Source organism: Brachycentrus maculatus, unplaced genomic scaffold, assembly GCF_059751285.1.
Source record: "Brachycentrus maculatus isolate JH-2025_06_01 unplaced genomic scaffold, ASM5975128v1 h1tg000166l, whole genome shotgun sequence".
Lineage (NCBI taxonomy): Eukaryota > Metazoa > Arthropoda > Insecta > Trichoptera > Brachycentridae > Brachycentrus > Brachycentrus maculatus.
Window position 1 is genome coordinate 661641 of NW_028280919.1, and position 24888 is coordinate 686528.

Sequence of the window (24888 nt, forward strand, 5' to 3'; positions counted from 1 at the left end):
TTTTTTTTTTATCTACAAGTATATATTTCATCCACCTTGTATAAAAGCGAAGATTTCAATGAACTAACCATCACGCCGAATCCTCGCAAGGGTTAGCAGAGAGAATAGAACGCCATACCAATCTGTCTTTGTAAAAGATCTTCACCTGTCCACATTCGTGCATCACCTCATACATACCCGCCGATTATTCCGACTCCTGATCTGACCACTTTCAAGTATGAGATTCTAATTGAATTTTAATTTTTACTACCAGTTATTAGCAATAACTATTCAGCTGCTCAAGTAATAAAAATAATTTATGCAAAACCGGGCGTTCGTTTAGCAAACAAACCTAACTAGTAGTTTTTACCACCAGACGTCGGAAGATCATTACAGCTTCATGTATACTCGTATTATAAACTCTAAACACCGTTTAAACACTGTTATTTATATAGTTAGACATGTTTTGGGTGTTCCCAATTTCCAGTCTTCAGACAGATCCGACGAAGTAATAAAAATAGTCGCATTAATATGCAAATCTGGGTATTTTAGACCGAAATTATTTTTACAAGTTAAGTTATATTTACAGGTTCAGCATTCTGCACAAAAAACGGCTATTGCAAAATTTGGTATCCCATAGGTAAAACATTATATTTTATGTATTTAAATTATGTTCACAAAAAACCTTACGGGAAAACCAACTCATTTTCATTATTTTGTAATTAGGTCTGAAAATTTTGTCAGTTTATTTTATGAAAAAAAAGTTTATTGAAATGGGACAGTGAGACTATGCATCCAAAAATTTAATTAACCATTTAATTACAACATGATTTTCAAATAAGAAGGTATTAACAACTTGTGACGTATGACACAAATCTAACTCGTCCTTAACGTATCGAATCGATATACAACCCTAACAAACCCATTCGCTATCAGAATGCATGAAGAAAATTTATAATTTTTTTAAAGTTAGAAATTAGAAATTATTCCAGTGTTTTCTCACAACAGAGAAGGAGAACATCCCAAACAGCTTAATATATGCAGAAACTCCCCGCCCAAGTTTCCACCCTTGCTTTTGATCCTATTTCTATAATTGCGGCCATAATCTCTAAAATTTTAAAGCTGAACATTTAAACTAAAAAAAATATTTTTTCTTTTTCTTTTTTCATAAATAAAAATCAAATTTGACACTGGCAGAAACATCACGGGCGATTGCCAATTAAAACAATTTTAAAATCATTTAATTTAAGTTTTAATTTGTGAATACCACTATTTCTTAAAATCTATTGTGATACGTGTTTCATTTTCAACCACCGTAAATTTTAAGAAATAGCGGTATTTAATAAGTAAAACTTGAATTTTAAATAGATAAATTTTACTACAAAGTGACTGCCGAATCAATTAATGAAATATATATTTTTTAAATTAGACCATCCGAAAAATCGACTTTACACGTAGCTGTAGCATCATTTAGGTCGCAAGTTAAGGTTGTAAATCACTAAACGTGCCTACGTTTTGTTAATCTCGAGAATAGCCACGTTATTTTCGGCTCATTGCCACCAATCGCTAGAATGCGAATTCCCAATTTTTCCTCGTTAATCTAGATCGCCATTAATCGAGTTAATTGTGAACCCGGTCGTTAGCTGTACTTTAGTTCATTACGCTAATTAGAGGTACGATGCTGCATCCAGCAAACATATTAAGCAATGGCTAGGTGGTATATTCCGCTTCTGTAACAGTCTCCATAAATAATAATTAGCTAAAACGTACATTTTGCCATTGCGAAACCGTACTATTAGCATATGAATAGAAATTGAATACTACATACATGTATTGGGTCAATATTTGCACCGCGTCTTGATATATGCACGCTCATTTTTCAGCTTTGTCTTTGCAAATCAATGACACCATGATTATGTCATAATTTCATTGTATTATGTATTATACTCACCCGAAAGAATAAATTGCAACCTTCTTAGTTATGTGCATTTATAAAAATCCAATACTTACATTAACCGAATATCGTAATGTCTTGAGATACCTAATACTAATATTTAAAAAAAAAACGCCAATACTAACAATTAGAATTATTTCAATTATTTAGACATATTGAAAATATTATAAACATCATAATATTCAGATCTTTGATTGAACAGCTGTTATATTGAACTTTTTTAAAAATAATTTCAAAAATTATATATTTATATGTATGTATTTATTTAGAAGAAAAACTATTTTTTTCAATACAAAAACGGTAGTATCAAAAAATATTAAATTACGTCAAATGTTACCTGAGTTTAAAGGAAATTAAGTTGTGTCTTATATCGCTTACTCCTTTCAACAACGTCATAAATAAAAAAAACTTGATTTTTCAGGAGATCGTTTTTAAAGTTTAAGAATATAATAAAATGTATTGAAAATAAATATGAAGCCACTAATTGAACTTTTTCTGTACAACACATTGTTTTAGGTAAAACCTGAAGGTTTTTTCTCCATTTGAAAAATATTTAGTATTTTTTTTTTTAAAAATTACCTTTTCTTCAAAATGCAAAAACAACACTTTCAGCCCTATAGCAGGTAAATATTAAGTTAAAATATCCCGCTTTTGCTGTGATATAGTACATTTTCTGGCCATTCCGAAAACATGCACAACTGAAAATTGAGACGTTCTTGAAAGGAGTGAGCGCTATGTTAGACCTTTAATTCCATTGATCTACTTTTCATTGAACGTACACGTGGTTTTTGCCTTCTTGACGATGTTCTCAACTCGGTTCCCAACCAAATATGGCATATTATGAAAGTAGCAACTGGTCGTTCGTCATACTTCATGCTGCATCGACAGGCACCAGACGGGGACAGCCTCTGATAGCTTTACGGTAGGAAGACTAACTGACGTGATTACTTTTGATCAACTAAAAGTCGATTCCCTCTGCGGTTGGTTCGGCTTGACGTGGAGGTTGGTAAATCATTTTCTATTAACAGTACGTCAATAAATAATATTGATATATCGCTTACTCCTTTCAACAACGTCATATATAAAAAATTGTCAATTTGTAGCTAAGCATGTTTTCGAAATTCCCAGAAATGTACTTTATCCCAGCAAAAGCAGCATATTTTAACTAAATATTTACCCGCTACAGGGCAGAAAGTTTTATTTTTGCATATTAAAGAAAAGGTATTGTTTAATTATTTTTTCAAATCTACTACATATTTTTCAAATGGAGAAAAAACATTCAGGTTTTACTTAAAAATATCTGATACATGATAAAGAAAAAAAATAAAATAAAAAATAAGTCATTATTTAATCATATTTTTTCAATTCATTCACCATATTAATTTCGCGACACAGTTCATAAAACAAAACTAAATAATTTCTTTGCAAGAGAAGTTCTGTCCGGAATGCGGTGGGACAGCTTTCAATATATTTTATTCGCCCGTGTCTATTTTAATCTAATTTATTATTATTTTTCACATTTTACATAAAAATATAACCGAAATTTAATTGTAGGTGTATTAAAATAATCTTGAAAATAAAACTTTTTTATTAAAATTAAGATTAGTTGTATCAAATGTTTAAACAAAGACGAAGTATATTTTAAACAAAAGTTCGTACATTACATGTGCCTTAAAATACATATTAAAATATATATTGGAAATTTGTAAATACTTCAGTTACGTATTCACTGTTGACATTCATTTTAACACGTATTAATTGACGTTGTTGTGCCTACTGACATATCATTTATGAGGGCTTATCGTCAGTCCAAATCTAATCGGAGGTATATGAGTTTAGAAATTGCGTAGGTATAGTATAAAATGCCACGACTTACAATTAAGGTTGTATTCACAAATAACACATAGTATTTTCAATTTTACGCCTCGACTCTTTCGCTGCTAATTTTGTAATGTTAAAATTATGCCATTGAAGGAACTGGTTTCATATGCTAATCTTGTTTGTGTCACAATGCGATAATCTTCTTCATTATAATTAGACACCAATAAATTAGCTGAACGTGCTTTGAGCATATCTACTCCTTATTTACAGAGATGAATATTATTATGTTTAATCAGACCAATATTTACGAGTATAAATGAAATCAGAAATATCATGGTTTTACTAGAAAAGTTATATGAAAATCAATCCTTGCGTTACCATCGCAAAAAAAATTAAATGACCACAGATTTAATTTTTTTTTATTTGTTCGCCTTAAAACTGGAGTGGTTTTTTTTAAAAATAAGAAAAACCCTAGGAACAGCGGAAAAATCGAAAATTATAATTTTGTATGGGAATTTCCTCAATTAATACGTCTCAATATTACCGAATATTTTAAGTGTTTTTCCAAATTTTTGTTCACAGGTTCAATATATTTCATCCACATGGAAATTTCCAAATAAAATTAATATTCATTATTATTCAATTTAAGTTTTGTACTGACATTTCGTGGTGGAACTACATTTTATAAAATAAAATAATAAGTGTGTAGTTTTTTACGCATATATTTTATTTGACCAGTGACCGGGTTTTGTCGTTATTAACACCAGTCTGGTGATGTTGGTAATGATAATTTTCGGTGTTTGCCATAAAATAATGTTCAACCCTAAACTACTATCACACGTAAATAAATAAAAGAAACCAAGTTATGTTCATCATAGAATTCTTTGCACTGTTGTATAAGTAAATCGTCATGTTACCATATCAAGGTTCAAGAAAATGTTATCTGTTTTATGGTTTTTCTGTATAACAGCCAAAACAACGCTTATTTAAAAATCAAATTCGAAACAAATTTGTATTTAGTTATTCACGTTTAAAAATGCACATGTATAATAAATAGACACGTTGTGTTAAACTCCATGTGACCACAATTTCAATGTATGATTGGGACGAAAAATTGAAAATATGATTTATTTTAACAATAAAAAATAAGTATTTGTAAAAAAATAAAATAAGTATTGATTGTAACTGCAGACAGTTGGTAGAATTCCATTTTGAATTGTTGGGTAATATATCGAAAAATAAACACGGTTATTGTATTGAATTCTACTTTATTTACATTTCTTTTTCGTCAGTATCAAGATAGGGTAGTTGTAATTTCACCGTAGGAATCACTGAGAATATTACTAATGTAGCGTAGCTTCAAGTGTGTAACATATGTTTTAAAACGAAATAAACCAAAAATATGTCTATAATTAAACATCAGAAAAAGTGTACGTCCACATTAAATCACATTAATTATTTATTTTTCTCTGTCTTGAAATATAAGCACCTATATTAAGTTCCAAACGTGATTGAATCTTGAAGGACTGCCATCTTGGCTGTTATCTTATTGAATATATCAGTATATTTTACAAGTATTTACAATATTGTGGCTATTTTTTATGCTAATTTTATATGTTGTTCTGAACTCGTGGCTTACAAAATGAGAAGAATGTTGATGTAGGTATATTTATAGACGAGGCCTTATCTCTTTGATTTTGTATATTGACATAAAAACATCGTTTATTGTAATTTATTGTGTTTTTTTAGTGGTGACGTTTATCTGCTATCAAAACTTATTGTTTATACTTTTACTATTCCGCAGTAAATATAAATAAAACATTTTGATGTCGAAAAGAAGTATGAATCAAAATTATTCTTATAACTATCTATCTACATCTTGAATGATATCGATCGATGATTTTTTTGATAAATCGATGTTTTTGTGGCAGTTCTTGTATTCCACGATTGACATATCGCTCACTCCTTTCAAGAACGTCATAAATCAAAAATTGTCAATTTTAAGTTGTGCATGTTTTCGGAATGCCCAGAAAATGTACTATTTCCCAGCAAAAGAGGCATATTTTTAACTTAATATATACCCGCTACAGGGCAGAAAGTGTAATTTTTGCATTTTGAAGAAAAGGTATTGTTTAATTATTTTTTTAAATATGCTTAATATATTTCGAATGGAGAAAAAATATTCAGGTTTTACCTCAAAAGATCTGTTGCACAGTAAAAAGTTAAATAAATGGCTTGATATTTATTTTTAATACATTGTATTTTATGTTTGAACTTTAAAAACGTTCTCCTGAAAAATCAAGTTTTTTTTATTTATGACGTTCTTGAAAGGAATGAGCGATATGTTTAAATACGTAAACTTTTCATGTTCAATGAACCATGCTCGTATAGCTTTATTTATACAGGTAGAAAAACAAATACATGTATGTACATAAAATTGAGTCATGTCTGTTGTTATTTTAGTCGCATTAAAATTTGTATAAAAAATAAAAGTGGTTAAAAAAATAAACTTTGTGTTATATTTATGTTATAAGGTTTATAAAATGTGACACAAAGTACCAGTAAAAAGCATTAAAGAAAGTTACAATTTTAGTTTTTTATGTATTTTTTTTAAAAACGAATATTATTAATCCGTTTGTCTTCTTTTTCGCGTCACGTATTTTCATTTGATTATTTAGAGCCCTGGGAGTATCTAGTTATTTAATTAATTGATTATACAATACGACAATGACTAAAGCCTCCCCCCAATTGTCTATGTTCCCACTGATAAGAAATAAAAAAACAAAAAATTAAAATGAAATAAATAAATAAAAATAAAAAACAGCTCCTACCCCCTCTTCAATCTTTAACGTCCCAAGGACCCAACTCTAAAATTTAGAATTATCTTCACATTTGAAAATGATGCGGAATGCATCGAAACACGTGTCACAGTAGATTTATAAAAAATAGTGATATTTACCAAGTAAAACATTAATTAAAAAAAGTATCTAATTATTTAATATTAGCACAGTATTAGAACCTTTGTAAGCTTGGTTTGTTGTTATCGTTTGAATATGATACAAGATGCGGGGTTAAATAAGATAGACAAGTATATACAGTAAACCTCCCTATAACGCTGAGATAGGTATCACGTTGTCTACGGAGGGGTTATAGAAAAGTTGTTTTTTTTAAAAAGTATATTTCAATTTTAAATGACACATTGCAGTAATTTCCGCTAGTAAAAATGTAAGGATACAATTTAAAATATTAGCCCCTTTTAAAATTCCCTATGATAAAGGGGTACTTATGTCAACATTGTAGGGTGGTTTACTGTAAGCATAGAGATATATAATCTACGAAGAACTCGGAAACAAAGTCAAACCTCTGGAGAATTACTCCATTCATTATGATAACAGCCAATATCGAAATAATTCAGACGTGCCCAGTTTTCGACAGTACCCACTCCAAGCACCCATTATTCGGTTATGGGCGATTGTTTGCCGAGAGAAGCACTGTCATGAATGACAATAAAGAGTCGGAATTCGTTTTTGGTGCGGTTTCCTTTAATCGGGCATCGGACACTGGACTCGAGGATCATTACTGGACACGAGTCACATTTGGCGCCCGCCCAATTTTAATTTGAAATTAACTATTTACTCGCTGTTCGGTAAATGTGTCATTGAAACCGATGAAGCGAAATCCGCCGATCATTTCGTAACTGTGTGTGTGTAAAATATATATTTATATATATATATATATATATATATATATAAAAGATATATATATAGATATATAAATATATATATATATATATATATATATATATATATATATATATATATATATATATATATGTATATATATATATATATATATATATATATATATATATATATATATATATATATATATATATATATATATATATATATATATATATATATATATATATATATATATATATATATATATATATATATATATATATATATATATATATATATATATATATATATATATATATATAATCGTCTTGAAATTTGTTCGAAGTAAGATGAAATTTGTTTATGAATCAGAGGAACCAAATGTGTAAAGATAAGAGTTGGTAATAAAAATATTATATGAACATACTTTAATTTGGTTTAAGAGATGAAGATCACTTGGTGACAGATTATTCGTCACCAGTCGGATGAGTACAGATGATAAGCATGAGTAAAAATGACATCGTGAATCTTGTTTTCTATCTCCGAAAAAACTTTGATTTATTTTGAATGCATAAATCAAATTTTTCAAATATTTTTTTAACATCTCATCAAAGATAAAGAAGAATATGGAAGTCTGGGTATTTACGGGGCTGTCGACCGTCATAGGCTGGTTTAAGTGATCAATTTACACTTGTAACATTTACCAATTCTACCCATTATTGATAACCACACCACTCAAATTCTTGGAAGTTCTATATATTTGAACCAGTTTAGAAACCTTGTTCTTGAATCACTAGAACTTCACTAAAGACATCTATTGGTGAGATGAAAAGAAGGTTTTATTGAACAGAAACTCTTATATTAGCATGTGAAGTCCGAATCCTGGATTATAATCACACACATGAGAAACGCCAGAAAATATTCCATAATAATAATACTTCCATATTCTTCTTCATCTTTGATGAGATGTCAAAAAATAATATGAAAATAACTCCTGTAATTGGAGATAATCCAGATTTTGTGAACAAGTATTTGGACACACTCAAAATGTTGTAAATAAATTAATTTTTTTTGCATGTACAAAAAGAGATTCCCATGTCCTAAGTTGCGAATTTCATACAACCACCAATATGTAAACAACATCACATATGTCATGTTGTATATTATCACGAAAATTATTGACACTTCACAAAGTCAGACTGCCTCCTGCGATTCCGTGAAACCAGTTTGGCATTCGTACTCGTGGAGTTCCAACCGGAAATGCAAACGCTACCGGTTGCCGGATCTGTAGTTGAGCGCCGGAAATATACATAAATACTGCCAGGAAGATTATTTCTGACGATCATGCGGAAACGTAAATGGACCATCATTCCTTTTTTATGAGAATTATTATTTATTCAATATTTTAACGATTTATTCATATGCTTATAATATAACAATATTGAATATATATAATACCTGTCAGATCATATTACATCATTTCATTAATTGATTTGGCAGTCACTCTGCGGTAAAATCTATCCATTTTTAAATTAAGTTTTACTTAGTAAATTCCGATTTAGATAGTGGTATTCACTAAGTAAAACTTAAATAAAAAATACATATTACATCAATTTTATGTCAGTTTATCGGTTATATTGGAGTTATATATAAAGCTTTTTCAAAAGCACACAATTATACAAGAATGCAAAACGTGAATATCTTTTTTTAATTTCCACGAATTTTCATTTTTACGTGTTAATATAATTTTGTGATTTTAAATAACAATACACTGATATGTCCAAACATTTGTGAGAACACAAATATAAAATTTTCATGAAAGTGTCCAATGAATTATGGAAAATCGTTGTGAATTATTATTACCGATTGGTAGTGTAACAAAAGGTTTATTATTTTCTCAATTTTTCACTTTCATGTTTTTAATATCACCCTGGACTAGTACAAGAAACGTAGATCTGATTACCTTGCCTTTAGGCAATTAACGTTCAAGATGGCAGTGCATCGATGCGATGTAGTGCTCTTTGCACATTGGTTAGAAGAAGAATAATAATGAAGAATGAGTCAATAAAAATAACTTGTAATGCAATTATTGAAATGCATATTAAATAGTGTTTTATCAACATTTTACCAATTATGTCACAACGAAAAATAATAAGTGAGGTTTTAGATAATTACCCTTCCCTTACGATACCAAAAACTTCCACGCACTCCTTACACCATATGAAAATATGATTTTAAAAATGTGAAAAAATGTTTAATCACATTTTCATATGGTGTACGGAGTGCGTGGCAGTTTTGGGTATCGTAAGGGAAGGGTAATTAAATATAACCTAACTATAAGTATTTCAATGTTTTAGAATTAGTACATAAACCCTGATGATGAAAAGGGTCTTTTGAAACCGGTTGGAAAAATTGTACCACTAAAAAGTGGTTATAACAATGTTGTATTATTTTATAAAGTTTAATATGGATTCAATCCATCAAAATATTTATCTTCTTGTAGATTCTTAGTGAGGTTGGTGGTGACAGTTTTATTGACTTTATTTTTTATATTGTGTATCATACACATAAAAATAGAATAAAAGTAAATCATTCCCTTTATAATATTTTTTTAAGCATTCTCAATAGGTCGCACATAACACTGAGGGCTCTCAACCTAAAGTAACTGTATAAAAGTACACTGACTATTTCTTTGTTAGTTTATGGTGATGGACATTTTAATGACCGTTATTTGGTGTTGTTTCCTCTGTATTCCCCTCTTTTTATGTTAGTTATCAAATGTATGTATTATTTGTGGTACCTACATGAAAAGTGAATGGCACCTGTACGGTTTTGTGTTTTATATTTTACTAAGACTTATGTTTAAATTTCTCGCGTTATTTGAAAATAAGGCTTGTGTGCAACTAACTAACCATCACGCAGCTTCACCGCAGAGGTAGGTAGAGAGAATAGAACGTCACACCACTCTGTCTGCAAACATTCTTCGCCTGTTCCACATTAATGCTAATAACGCCGATTCTTCCGAGTCCTTGACTATCTGCTTTCTAATATTTAACATTCTTGATCATGCCAAGTTTTCCTCGGCCTTCCTCTTTCCATTTCCAACTGCATTTGCCTTGTAAATTGATTTATTCTTTCCTTACTCATTCGCTCCATGTGTCCAAACCATCTCAGATCACACAGCCTTATGTGTACCTCTATGTAGGTACGCATAAGGCATCAGAATGTATGTATTTTTACAATTATTTCGGTAAAAAAGTGTCAGATTCTCTCCATGAATTGATTTGGCAGTCTCTTCGTGGTAATATCTATCAATCATAAATTTTAGTTTTACTTGGTAAATACCTGTTATTTCTTTAAATCTATTGTGACACGTGTTTCGATGCATTTATTGCTGTAAAGTGTATTTGATGCGGAATGCATCGAAATACGTGTAACAATAGATTTTAAGAAGTAGTGGTATTTACCAAATAAAATTAAATTTAAAATTAATAGATTATCTAATAAAAAAACGTATATAATGTGGACTAAGGCAAATCGTCCCCGAGTTGAAGGTTTCGAAGTGTATTCGTATTAATAATGATAATAATTTGGATAATTTTTATAGTGTCATTTTTGCAAAATACCACCCCTAAGGGTGCTTATAGTGACTTGGATAATAATAGGTGATGATAATAATGACAAATAAAAAAATAAGTAAAAAAAATCATCGTTATACTGGCTACACAACACTAGTTATTTTATAAGTCAATGATGCATCTACCGATTCGTACGATTATTTCATCTTTCAAAGTGATTAATATCTAAAATTAATTGTATATAAATATGCACACATTTGACGACTAAAAATACGCATTACTAGAATATTGCGATGACCGAACACCCCAGGCGTCTCTCGGATACTATGAGCCACGATGTCGAGTTGGCATCGAGCCAAGGAAATAAATTAATTACTATAGACCTTATCAATCGCAGGACTGGATTGTAATTCGCCATTGAATCACTAATCAGTATGATCGTTCTATCTATAAACGGGATTCCATAATATATACGCATATTTACGGTGGGCATCAAACAAACATTTCTTCAGTGTTATTAATGCTTTGTTGTTGATATTTCTTACTGAAACTCCATTGTTACTAGAGTAATCATTGTGATCCACGGAATCAATATGAAAATGGAAATTCCTCAATAATTTTACTTCCCAATTCTTGGTAATACAGAATAATAATAATAATAAATAATCCCTTACCGCACCCCAATGGTGCATAGAGCACTGCTTCATATAAACGCAGTGTTATCTCGATCGATTACACATGAAGGAATGGTGATCAGCCCTCCACTTCTGGTACCAGTCCAGTGCAATATCGAATAAATATTGGAATGAAAAAATACTTATATTTATTAAACCTCCCTGGGAATCGAACCCGGGACCTCCAGAACGGTAGGCGAGCATGCTGACCATTACACTACGGCGGCGGACAATACAATACAGAATAACTCAATAAAAACATCTTAACTATTTTTTTTTTTCAAAATCTCAGATTAACCATATCGAAATTAAATAAGATTTTTATGATTTCTATTTGATTGGTTAAATCAATATAAAATACTTATGTATAGAATAACATATCCATTGAAATAAAAATAATATTTTTTTAAATTGTATTATTTTCCAGTATTACAATATCTAGAAATCAATAAATATATTTGAACCCGTATATTTGTACACATGTATATAAAAGCGTCTCTTCTAACAATCCAACCATAGACGGCTGTTGTGAACTCAATAATAAAGCGTCACGAGATTGATGATAGACTCGTATGTATAAGTTCCAAAAATTTGAGTAGTGTGGTTGTCAATCGTGGGTAGAATGGTGAATGTTACACGTGTGTAAAGTGTATCACTTAACCACCTTATGACAGGTCACTAGCCTTGTAAATATCCTGAATTCTATATTCCTCGTAATATATGTTGAGTTGTATTAATTTAAAAATATTTTTTGTCAAAGTTTATGCTATTTTTTTAAGTATTTTTATACAAAAAAATGTAAAGACGACAAGTCTTATTTATCAAATCATAAAATATGTATTGCAATTATTTATAAAATTATATTTTAAGATCCTCTCCGATTCTAGCCTGGGTTTAAAAAAATACAGTTTAAAAATAATTTTAATAAAAAAATGGGATCTCATATATTATACCATATGTATGATGTGGTTGAGTTTGGATTGGAAACTGCAATTAAATCCACAGTTTCACGAGTCACTAAGTTAAAAAGTGTGCATAAATTTAGTATTTATCCGGAAGGATAAATACAATGAAATACGTAAATTTGTAATCTTATTAGATAGTACGTTGTATCCAGATTGTCATTATTATTATTATTATTAACTTAATCCTAAATTTACGTTATGACGTGCGTGCCTAAAATAGCTTTTCGTGTTTAAGTACCTAATGAAGAGGAGTAATAAATTAAATATAATCAGAACATTTTAATTATTTCGTAATATATTATTTCAAGCTATTTTTTTCTCTCTAGATATATAATGGCATTTACAAATAACTTATATTTTAATTCACCATAACTGTCTAACATTAAACTGTTTGTACCTAAAAGATTTGTGCATTCCAGGCGAGTTGGTTGATAGATGTCTCACACTTTAAAGTAATCTTACCAGTTCGCAACCAGCGCACTAAATTTGGCGAGCGTGCCTTTGCTTTTGCGAAACTGATGGCATGGAATTGGTGAAATCATCTTTAAAAGAAAAGAAAAAACAAAACGCCTTTGTTTGCTAAACCATTTTAACAATATCCTTTTCCTTGGGGTAGTATTTTACGAAAAAAATATCGTTTTATAAATTTTGGAAAATTATTATTTTTATTATTTCTACAAACTTGTCGATTGGTTTCTAAAAACTTGGTTCTCATTTATAAGTAGAAGAAAATATATATATAAGTGCTACAAAATTAAAATACATACATATATTGAAAATGTATGTGTATACATATATCGCTCACTCCTTTCAACAACGTCTTAAATCGAAAAACTTGATTTTCCAGGAGATCGTTTTTAAAGTTTAAGAATATAATAAAATGTATTACAAATAAATATCAAGCCACTTATTGAACTTTTCACTGTGCAACAGATCTTTTTAGGTAAAACCTGAATGTTTTTTCTCGATTTGAAAAATATTTAGTAAATTGAAAAAAATAATTAAACAATACCTTTTCTTCAAAATGCAAAAACAACACTTTCTGCCCTGTAGCGGGTTTATATTATGTTAAAAATATGCCGCTTTTGCTGGGATATAGAACATTTTCTGGGCATTCCGAAAACATGCAGAACTGAAAATTGACGATTTTTTATATAAGACGTTCTTGAAAGGAGTCAGCGATATGTTTACAAATAAGTAGGTTACTTAAAGCGTGGTATTTTTAATATAAAAAATACTATCCCGAATTCAACATGAAAAATTTATTTTAACTGGTTCCATGACGTTTAGTTATACATATTCCCTACTATCTTAAATCGATATCCAATTACAACCTTCTAATAAAAGCTCAACAGAAATCTGATATTCTCAATAGAGAAATATTTTATCTGTAATACCTCGTAATGAGCTTTGCCTTAGAAATGCCTTCTTCGAATAATGGTATAATTTTATCAACTCTAAGATGAAAGCGTATTTAGCACAACTTAAATCTATTCAAAAGTAAATTCAATTTGCCTTCACTCACTTTGAGCAAGAAGGGTTAGTGATGATTGCATTTCAGATTTTAATTATTCATAATGCTTATTCGTTCGTTACTAATTTTATATTTTGCCTGACTCCAATGAACTTATGTGGAAAATATAAATGATAATTAAAATTGAATAAATCCTATAATTTTCTCAATATTATTGATATTTAAAGCATTTACTTTGTGGTTAGTCATTTTTACTTATTTATTTTTTTACAAAAATGTTAATAAAATTAGTATATAACCACTCACCGTGAGTGGTTATATACTAATTTTATTAACATTTTTGTAAAAAAATAAATAAGTAAAAATCCTATAATTTTTACAAAATTAAACAACTATGTTTTAACCACTTTTTTATTATTAGTACACTTTAACCGACCGGTTTCGACAAGAACCTTGTCATCATCAGGGATTAGTAAATTCTAAATCATTAAAATATTAAAATACTCATAGTTAATTACATTACCTTACCTACTCCTTAATGTTATTATTACTGTGCATTGCGTAGCAACTCCTAATAACAAAAAAAATGGTTGTTATGTGGAGTTGCTCCGCAATGCACAATATAAATAACATTTAGGAGTAAGGGAATGTAATTAACTATGAGTATTTTAATAATTTAATGTTTTAGAATTTAAAAAACCCTGATGATGACAAGGTTCTTATCGAAACCGGTTGGTTAAAGTGTACTAATAATAAAAAAAGTGGTTAAAACAAAGTTGTTTAATTTTAAAAAGTTTAAAATGTGCCACAAAGTATCTGCGGAAAACATTCAAGAAACCTATAATTTTTATTTGACTTTATTTATTTTCTCTTAAAGTTATGATATAAACATATCCAAAATCATAAAAATGAACTAAATATCACTCCGTCTCAAAGCAGGACTAGGCAGAGAGATTAGAACGCCACACCTATTGTCTTTGCAAACAATCTTCAAATTCATGCATCTTTTCATTCACACCCGCCGATTATTTCGACTCCTGGCCTGACCACTATCAAATATTTGAAATACTTGATCATGTCAAAATTCCCTCGCTCTTCCTCTACTTCTATTACTAACTGAATGTGCCTCAAAAATTTGTTTCATTGTTCTTTCTTCACTCATTCGATTCACATGCCTAAAACGCCATTCTAAATTTTTTCGATAATGCTTATTGCATTCTTTCCTACTTATTTAATATAATTTAAAATAAATACATGAATACATAAATACAGCAATAAAAAGGTAAGTACTTGCAGTTAAAAACAAAATGATAACAATTTGAAATGTAGGTTATTTATTACTAACCCACAATGAAATGACAGGTTGCGTGTATATTATCAATAAATCCTTATAGTTTATGGTCGCCATATTTTTTTATCAATCCCTCAGGACATTATTACACTAAAAGAAATTGTCGATTTCCTTCATGTTCTCAGGATAAACCGGAAGTTAAATATTTACCGGAATTAGATTTTTAAAAATATTACAGCTGTCTCAAGTTGATACGAAACATGTATATTTAATAAATATTTGTGTTTTTATTATTTACAATGATACTTCAATTTCATACTATTTCCGAGTCTAAGCGGCTCATTATTAGAAATAGATATCGAATTGTGGTGGAGAGGGTTCGAACTGAGAATCTCTGACTCAAGAGTCAAGTAAGCAATGGTCTTGATTACCTTCCACACACTGTTACAACTCAGTATACTAAACAGAAAATATGTCTGATTGTGGCGCCCTCTGTTGAGAATTTTTTGTTTTTATTTTATTTTAAGTTTTTAGCATTTTCCACTCAATATTGAGGAAGGAGTGCGTTAAGACAAAATTGATGACATGTTCCATCATAATGAGACGAATGGCAACCCCATTTTAGTATTTAAAAAAATCAAATTATATAAAATTTGACTTATTTTAAACAGATCGCGCTACTACTGAACCTTTCGAATAAATTACTTCGCCGCTAAATAAAGCTCCTATCAAGAACAGAAAGTTCTATAGGCACTGGGCACGAATACCAATTAAATAGTCGAGAGTTGAAAACATTGCAGACAGAAAGCTTCCTCGCTGTGCTTTTGTTAAGCTTTTAGTTGGTATCTGAGCTTTTGTTTTGTGTACACGCTATGTATATTATATTTTCCATTCTATCGTGAAACGGACTTTATGGAATAAAAACGAACGGGTAAAATGTTTTGTACTAATATTTTTTGTAATTTTAAATACTTATAAGTAATACACAAGTAAATACTTGTGTATTACTACTTAAATCTGGAACCTTCATTATATTTTATATCATATATGCATAATAACCGTTTTTACTGTTTCCTGGCATGGGTTATAAAATGTAGCTTTGTTTGCATAAACCACGTATACTTTGTTTTTTTTTTAAAGGAATAACCCGCAAAGCATCTACTTTTTCAGAGCCTTTTCTGCATGTAAGGCAGAGAAGATAAATGTTAAAAATACATCACAAACACCCAGACCAATTGAAAATCTTTCTTTAATTTATTTTTCAATAGGCGGGAATCGACGCCCGACGCCAGTTTCGGAGTCGAGTGTCTAACCAACGGCGCCTGCCGTGTATATATATATATCATATACATATATTATATGCGAATGAACATCCTCGATGTATATATAATTTATTTGCTTATTTCCATAGCTTATTTATAACATTAGGAATTTAGTGATTAAAAAATTAAGTTCGAAATCTAAAAAACTGTTAATTTTTTTCTTCTTATTTCTCTTTGAAATAGGCAGATTTTGATTACTAATACTTTACCTAGGTTTCAGAAGGAATAGTTTACCAAATAGAGTGCTTTGGCAGTAGGTTTGATATTTTGATTGTTTCATGATAAACAATTTAAAAAAAAACTTTTTCGTAGGTAGGTACTAACCACTTGATGTTAACATAAAATTCTAACTTTAAACGTTCAGCTCCTGAAATAACCGTACCAATTCGTAATATGAATCCGAAAGAACGAAGAAAATATGACTCTAATAGTCTAAAGAAAATCTCTTTCATAAATATATAAACATTTCTTATACATAATATATAACGTATAATGTATGTTTCGACATATTTACGATTCGACTTGAAAGCTTCCCCAGCTGTGAAATGAACGATGTTATGTGTATATTAAGGTTTTCCAAATCCCAAATGCGCTTTTTAATGCGTTGCATCTTCACTGAAATCTGAATATATAATACAAACATAATATATTTCCCCTCTGCATTTCCAGAACGCTCAAAGAACCACATTTCTAGCACCACATTTCAAACAAAGTAATAAAAATCAATGTGTTTATTTGTAAATAAAATATTCAAAGTCATATTTTGTCAAACTTGAGAGTACACCTTTTCTTTTATCTATCTGAATATATTAGTATATTGCACAATTCAAGCGATTTTGTTATAAGGGCTTTTGCTTGTTTATATTAATAATACCTTAATATATGGAAGTTAAGTATGGAGTTTGCAAATGAAGGATGAAAGTAGACTTAATACAGTCGAAATGCGATCTCTTAGACGAATGTATGGAAAAAATGATGTTTGAAAGATGTTCCAATGGTGCATAAGGAAGGAATGCAAGGCTGATATAAGTATTAAATGATACGGTAAAATTTAAAAATAAAAGTGTATTGAGATGATTTGGGCGCATGTGATTCGAATGAGTGAAAAAAAGTATACTAAAACAAATTTACGAAGCGAATATGGTTGGTAATAAAAGCAGAGGAAGACCGAGAACTACTTGGCAATGGCAAGAATTTCATGTTCTTGGACGTGGTCAGGTCAGGAGTCTAAATAATTGGCGGGTATATCATGCATGAATATTGAAGATGCGAAGATTGTTTGTTAAATTAGTTTGGCGTTCTATTCTCTTTAATAATACTCATGTACTAATGTTAATAAAATATTTAACCAAATATACGCTCTCTGCGAGTCTTTGAACTTAGAACGAATGAATGGTAAAACACAAATGCGAATGTATGTACATTTCAGTTGAAAATAGACGTCGTGTAAGTGCGGAAATAGACTAGTAGCGTAAAGCGGTTAGACAATATCGCTCACTCCTTTCAAGAACGTCATAAATCAAAATACTTGATTTTTCAGGAGAACGATTTTAAAGTTTGAAAATAAAACACAATGTATTCAAAATAAATATCAAGCCACTTATTGAACTTTTAACCGTGCAACAGATCTTTTTAGGTAAAATCTGAAGGTTTTTTCTACATTTGAAAAATATTTAATTTATTTATAAAAATAATTAAACAATATATTTTCTTCAAAATGCAAAAACAACATTTTCTGCCCTGTAGCGGGTAAATATTAAGTTAATAATATGCCTCTTTTGCTGGGATATAGTACATTTTCTGGGCATTCCGAAAACATGCACAACTGAAAATTGACGTATTTTGATTTATGACGTTCTTTAAAGGAGTGAGCGATATGTAGTTTCAATACAAAAAATCGAGTCGGAACAACTGCAGTTCTTCTTTCCAAATCTGCAGACGATATATTCAGAGCATCTGTAAATGTCGTAAAAAACGTACTCAACTTCTGTGGTTTGATAAGAAATGTGACGAGCGTGCTGCGTGCGCGACGACGCCCAATCAATAAGGACGCTGGAGTCAGGAGGCAGGATAAAATGAAGTGTAGTATTAATAACACGGTATCGACTGTTTATATATGTTTATTTGAGAAACAAACAATTCAGCAGTCAATACTCATGTGTTCCAAATCAGCTCTGTAGTGATGTTACACTGTATCTCTTGTGAATTACTAATAACAAATACCCACTTGATTTAGGGTAGACGCCACCCTTATATAGCTGCCGATAAGCAAAGTGTAAAGGAAACATCTCGAATGTGCACCATGACCGAACTTAGTTAAGATATTAAAAGGATCAAATGACAAGTCCCTTGATAAAATTCTAAGAAGGCTGGTAAGAGTACGAGAGTAAATGGCACGGCCATTACAGAAAATCTGGCAATGAATCGCTTGAAAATTCACTCCATTCAATACGACCTTGCGTGATTTATAAAATCAATAACTTCTTCGGTTACCTGTACGTGGCAGATATGATAGTTACTCAATTATTTATATGTAACGTTATATTAATGGAAACGATTTGTTGTGGGTTAGTCAATAAGTGGAACCGAAATGGCCCTAGCTCGTAGCGAGAAGCCACAGACCCTAACAAGGGCCGCGCAATGGAGCTCCTATTGTATTGCAGGATCAATGCCCCGCGCCTATAATTATTACAAAGCAAAGGCCACCGAACTCTCGCATCTTGTGCAATATCGATCAGATGGAATTGTTTGTTGAGTGGGCATCATTTACCCACATTCGGTACGGCAAATAACGCCAAACGCCAGACACATGTGCGCGCTCATTAGTGTAAATAAAATGCCTTCATTTACGGGCGAAGTGGCGAAATTCGAAACGCACTCGTTTGCGAAAAGCGTAAAGAGTTATAGTCATGTGCTCATTTCCAATGTGTTTTTTTGTTAGATAACTAAGAATATTCGTTTCTAGAGTAAGACCAGAGACATTTTTCTAAAACCAATAAATCGCTGATCCTTTGTAGCCAACGTAGAAACTATTAAACTATTATAATTCATTTTGTAAATTAAAAGCATTGTCGACTTTGTGGTATGGTAATATAACACTCTCCACTTAAAACACTACTTCATGACTACCGGTTTCGGAATAATCCTTCAGGTCAAATGTCTACTTTTTACTGAATCTACATCTAATAAGTTTATATTTGACCTGATGATTGAATGGTCATTCCCAATCCGGTAGTCATGAAATAGTATTTTTAAGTGATATTACACTAAGTGAACGATAAGAGCGTTTCGTTATAATTCAGCATTTTACTTCTATCTCAAGACATTAAAGACAAGACAAGGTCCTTAGTAAACTATGTAGGTACATTTCTCACAATATTTATACATACCTCCAAACCTGAACCATCTTAGAACACAGTCAATAAAAAAAAACATCGCATTTTACCAATATTCCAGCAAAATCTGTATTTTAATAAATTGTAAAATAATGCTGTATTAAATATCATATCAATGTTTATAGAAATGAATGATTAAGAACATTTTTAGTGTGTCCAAATACTTGTTCACAAAATCTGGATTATCTCTAATTGCAGAAGTTAATTTACTTAGTTAGGAGTTATTACATACTAATATAAGAGTTTCTGCTTAATAAAAAGCTTCTTTACATCTCACCAATAGATGTCTCTAGTGAAGTTCTAATGATTCATGAACAAGGTTTCTAAATTGGTTCATATATATAGAACTTCCAAGAATTTGAGTAGTGTGGTTGTCAATAATGGGTAGAATTGGTGAATGTTACACGTGTGTAAAGTGATCACTTAAACCAGCCTATGACGGTCGTAAGCCCCGTAAATGCCCAGACTTCCATATTCTTCTTCATCTTTGATGAGATGTCAAAAAATAACACTCTCCACTTAAAACACTACTTCATGACTACCGGTTTCGGAATAATCTTTCAGGTCAAATGTCTACTTTTTACTGAATCTACATCTAATAAGTTTATATTTGACCTAATGATTGAATGGTTATTCCCAATCCGGTAGTCATGAAATAGTATTTTTAAGTGATATTACACTAAGTGAACGATAATAATGAGAGCGTTTCGTTATAATTCAGCATTTTACTTCTATCTCAAGACATTAAAGACAAGACAAGACAAGGTCCTTAGTAAATTATTTAGGTACATTTCAATATAAGTAAAATATATGTAATCAATAAACGAATTTTATGATTCGTGTTATATATATATATATATATATATATATATATATATATATATATATATATATATGTATATATATATATATATATATATATATATATATATATATATATATATATATATATATATATATATATATATCTTTTATAATTTGTACATATATATATATAGAAAGAAGACGGAACAAATGTAATAATTATTATGCGTACAATGCTCCCTTTGTTGAATTTCTCTGGAATTTATGCGTAGAGCTATTTACAGCTTTACAAACTAAACAATTATTATTTCACATTTCTGTAACCATATTGTTTTAAGCTAATCTTGTGTGAGTTGCCCGAAGAATTCGCGAATAATAAAAAATAAGATTAACACACTTATATTTATCTGCATATGTAATTAATTATGCAGCCTGAATGTATTACTATCCGCCTTCGTAGAATATCAATCGTAATTACTTATTTTATGCACTTATTTTTTAAGATAAAATTGAGTTTTTTACAATTTAAATGTTATTTTGGATTGCCGACTGAGGCGTAAGGTAGACCACTTTTTACTTTGATCGCTTTGAATGATATGCCAATATACTTTATTGATTTGATTATAAATTAATTATCACTGATATATAGTTTTATTTGAAGATAAATATTTGCTATTAGTATTGAAACAAAAAATTCAATTCCATACTTCTTTGTAGGCCTAAGCAGCCCATGATTTAAAACAGATTTAATTCAAATTGTTATAGATTGGATTTGAACCCAGGAACTCTGATTCATACTCCGCGGTACTAACCGCGGGACCACAAGTCGACTAATTATAATTTATAATGATAAAAAATATTCCCACAGGTGAATTACTTCACTAATTTCACAAACGTATGACAGTCAAACAACTAAATGCCAAAACAATCCTTACATATGCATTTAAAAAGTATTCCCACATAATACAAGAAAGCACCTCCCGGCAAAGCACACAAATCTCAAATGACTCATTGTATGGAAACGTCCATAGAAATATAAGATCCAAATCACAGAAACACATCAAGCAAAACTTATAAAACACATACCTCTTTTGGTCAAAAGAACCTTGATTATTATGCTATAAAGTTGTACAACCTGCTTCTATTATCCATAAAGTCATTAAAAATATACACTGAATAATAATGAGCTTTTCCTAAAGGATAATGGAAGTGGGTAGATTTAAATTGACCACATCATTCGACCATGTCGTATTTGATTGCATTTCATAATAAATTTTCTTTCATATAATTTTATAAATAAATGTTGAAAATGTGCTTTTGGCATGTGAAAATTCAGTGAGGGCACATTATTCTAAGTTTTAATCATGTGTAGGATGAAATAAAAAAATAAAAAATACACATAAGTCAATAAATGATCATTTTAACCTGTCTACTGTCAACATTAACGGTTGAAGGCTAAATGCGTGAATTTCCACAAAAAAATAATCAGATTTCCAACCGAATCGCTTTCAAATTCCTCGAATCTGGTCATCATTCCTGTCTAGCATCTTAAAATCTGAATCTAAACTTACCTTTTTTAAATCTTCCAATCTTCTTCTTACTCCTGAAAACGCGTATCATTCAGTCTTCGCTGAATAAGACAACGTTAACAGATCGTTATTTCTTCAACATAGAATTTGATTTTTATGTTTCGCAAACATTTTAATGAAGCGTTGCTTATCTCTTGGCATACGAATGCGTACACGTCTCAAGTATCTCGTGTTTATCAAAAAAAGTTTTCTCTGATACCGTTAGTTAACTGTTGGTGGTTTTTCTTCCAAACTGTGCGAATTATTGAAATAATTGACTTGAATACAGTCATGATAAAATTAATTCAATTAAAATTCAATTATATTTTAAGACGTCAACAATGAACCACAATAATCGTTATAATTGATGCAAAACTTTAGTAGGTACATTTTATATTTTTTTGATCTTTATATTTCCTGATAGTGTTGGACAAAGATTCAATGAACTGAATTTAAATGAAAATGCCAAAGTCCTTATCGCTTTTTGTTCTAAGAAACCAGAACTAGAGAATATATATATATATATATATATATATATATATATATATATATATATATATATATATATATATATATATATATATATATATATATATATATATATATATATATATATATATATATATATATATATATATGTACAATAAGGTAATCTATTTTTATATGGAATATTGCAGACTTTGTACCATTTTCAATTTTATTTTCTTATAATGACCCCATGCCTTTATTCCATATCTTAAAATGGATTCTACCAACGACGAGAGTACATAATCTTTAGGGTCTGATAATTATAATCCGTCATAATGTATTGTCAAGCTCGAGTCGGCAACTGCACTTGAAAAGCTATCTAGCATGCACTGTTCACACCGTGCAGTACATTTTAAGCTCCAAACCAAAACCACTAATCATAAAAATCGTTCGAGCACGTCGTAACAAAAGAGCTTTGACCCGGTCTCTATACATACACATCCAAAATACACTCAACTATGAATTTCACTACATTTCTGAACGTTTCGTAAGCTTCGGTTTTACAACATTATTATTTTCTTCGGTTAACACGTTCTGTGAGTCGAACACGGCTCCCGTGTCTATACAAATATTGCAACCACGCGTTGATGGGAGTCGTGTTGAATAATGATAAGATTTCGCAGCCTGATTTGTAGATGGAATTGTGTTTTGAAAACACGAATAATTACACTTATTTATGATGTTTTTTAAAATAGAGAGAAGAAATTGATTTTGACAAATTTACGCGTTTACTAAAATTCGTAAATTTATGTTTATCTGTATGACATTATTTTATAGGCAGTGGTGTTAACATATTTTTATTACTAGCGTTTTAAGAATACCACCAAAGAACGAGTTGTTATACCATATATCGCTCATGTGGCTATAGTATCTAGATTTTTGTGTCATAGTGTATAATAATGTTTTTATATTAATATTATGAATAATCATAGGAAATACGACACAAAAACTTCGTTACTGTTGAGATAGAAATAATAATTTCTTATTCTTTCTACACAATTTCTCGGGGACTTAACCCCAGAAATTGTGTAAAAAATTGGACAGCGTCGTTAGTCAAAAACATTTTCGAAGATTTTTCTATATGAATAAAAATATGAATGTTTATTTGAGAAAGATTATTTGAAATCTTACATCCCCTTAAGTTAATGTGACTAATGTAAATATATTATATATATAAATAGTTCATTTCATGAAATGAGTTATTGTTCCTTGAGTTTTTCACTTTGATTGAATGAGTTTTATATACTTACAAATATCGGGCATAGGAAAGGTTTAAATGTTTCAAAAGGTCGGTGTCAAATTTCACTCTTGACGTGCATGACTATATGCTTATATGGATAAACATAAAACTACGCATACACGACACTCTGGTAGGACAACAGAAATTATACTCCTCGGCAGGATTAAGGATTACGAAGCTTTATAAAACGTCTCTCGTGTCCTGTCGTGTTACTAAATCGTCTGAAGTGTTCTTGAAACAGTCCACTATTTAATTTTTTTGTTGCTGAATATATTGTCTTAACATCATTATAAAACATCTATCGTTCTTTTTCAAATGAAAGAAGATGGAAGTCTGAGCATCCAAGGGCTTACGACCTGGCATTTGGTTCCGTTTCAGGTCAAGCTAAGACACAAAATGCCGAACCTTTTTGTAGTGGAACGGAAGGTCTGCTGATGACAGTCAACAGTCCGGCTTATCTTGAGGAATTTCACGTGGTTTCCTCCCAGCAATGAGTGAATGCTGTGAAGTTCCTTATTTTCCACACTAGATTATCCCTCCTGTTCGCAACATAGATACAATTAAAACATATTTATTTAGTTAGAAGAATCAAAAATCTACTTAATGATGTAC

At 30.2% G+C, this 24888-nt stretch overlaps 1 protein-coding gene across 11 annotated transcripts in view; it reads left to right on the forward strand.

The window, feature by feature from the left end:
• The window catches only part of OtopLa (proton channel otopetrin-like a), a 91970-nt gene that overhangs the window by 18432 nt on the left and 48650 nt on the right, over nt 1–24888 (forward strand). The window contains exon 1 of one of the 11 annotated variants that reach the window (XM_088261820.1): nt 18636–18840. The exons of 9 other annotated variants lie outside the window; for them this stretch is intronic. The gene's annotated coding sequence lies outside the window, so the exon portion shown is untranslated. Of the gene's footprint in view, nt 1–18635; nt 18841–24888 lie in introns of those variants that run through there. One more of the 11 variants, XM_088261808.1, reaches the window with a different exon arrangement.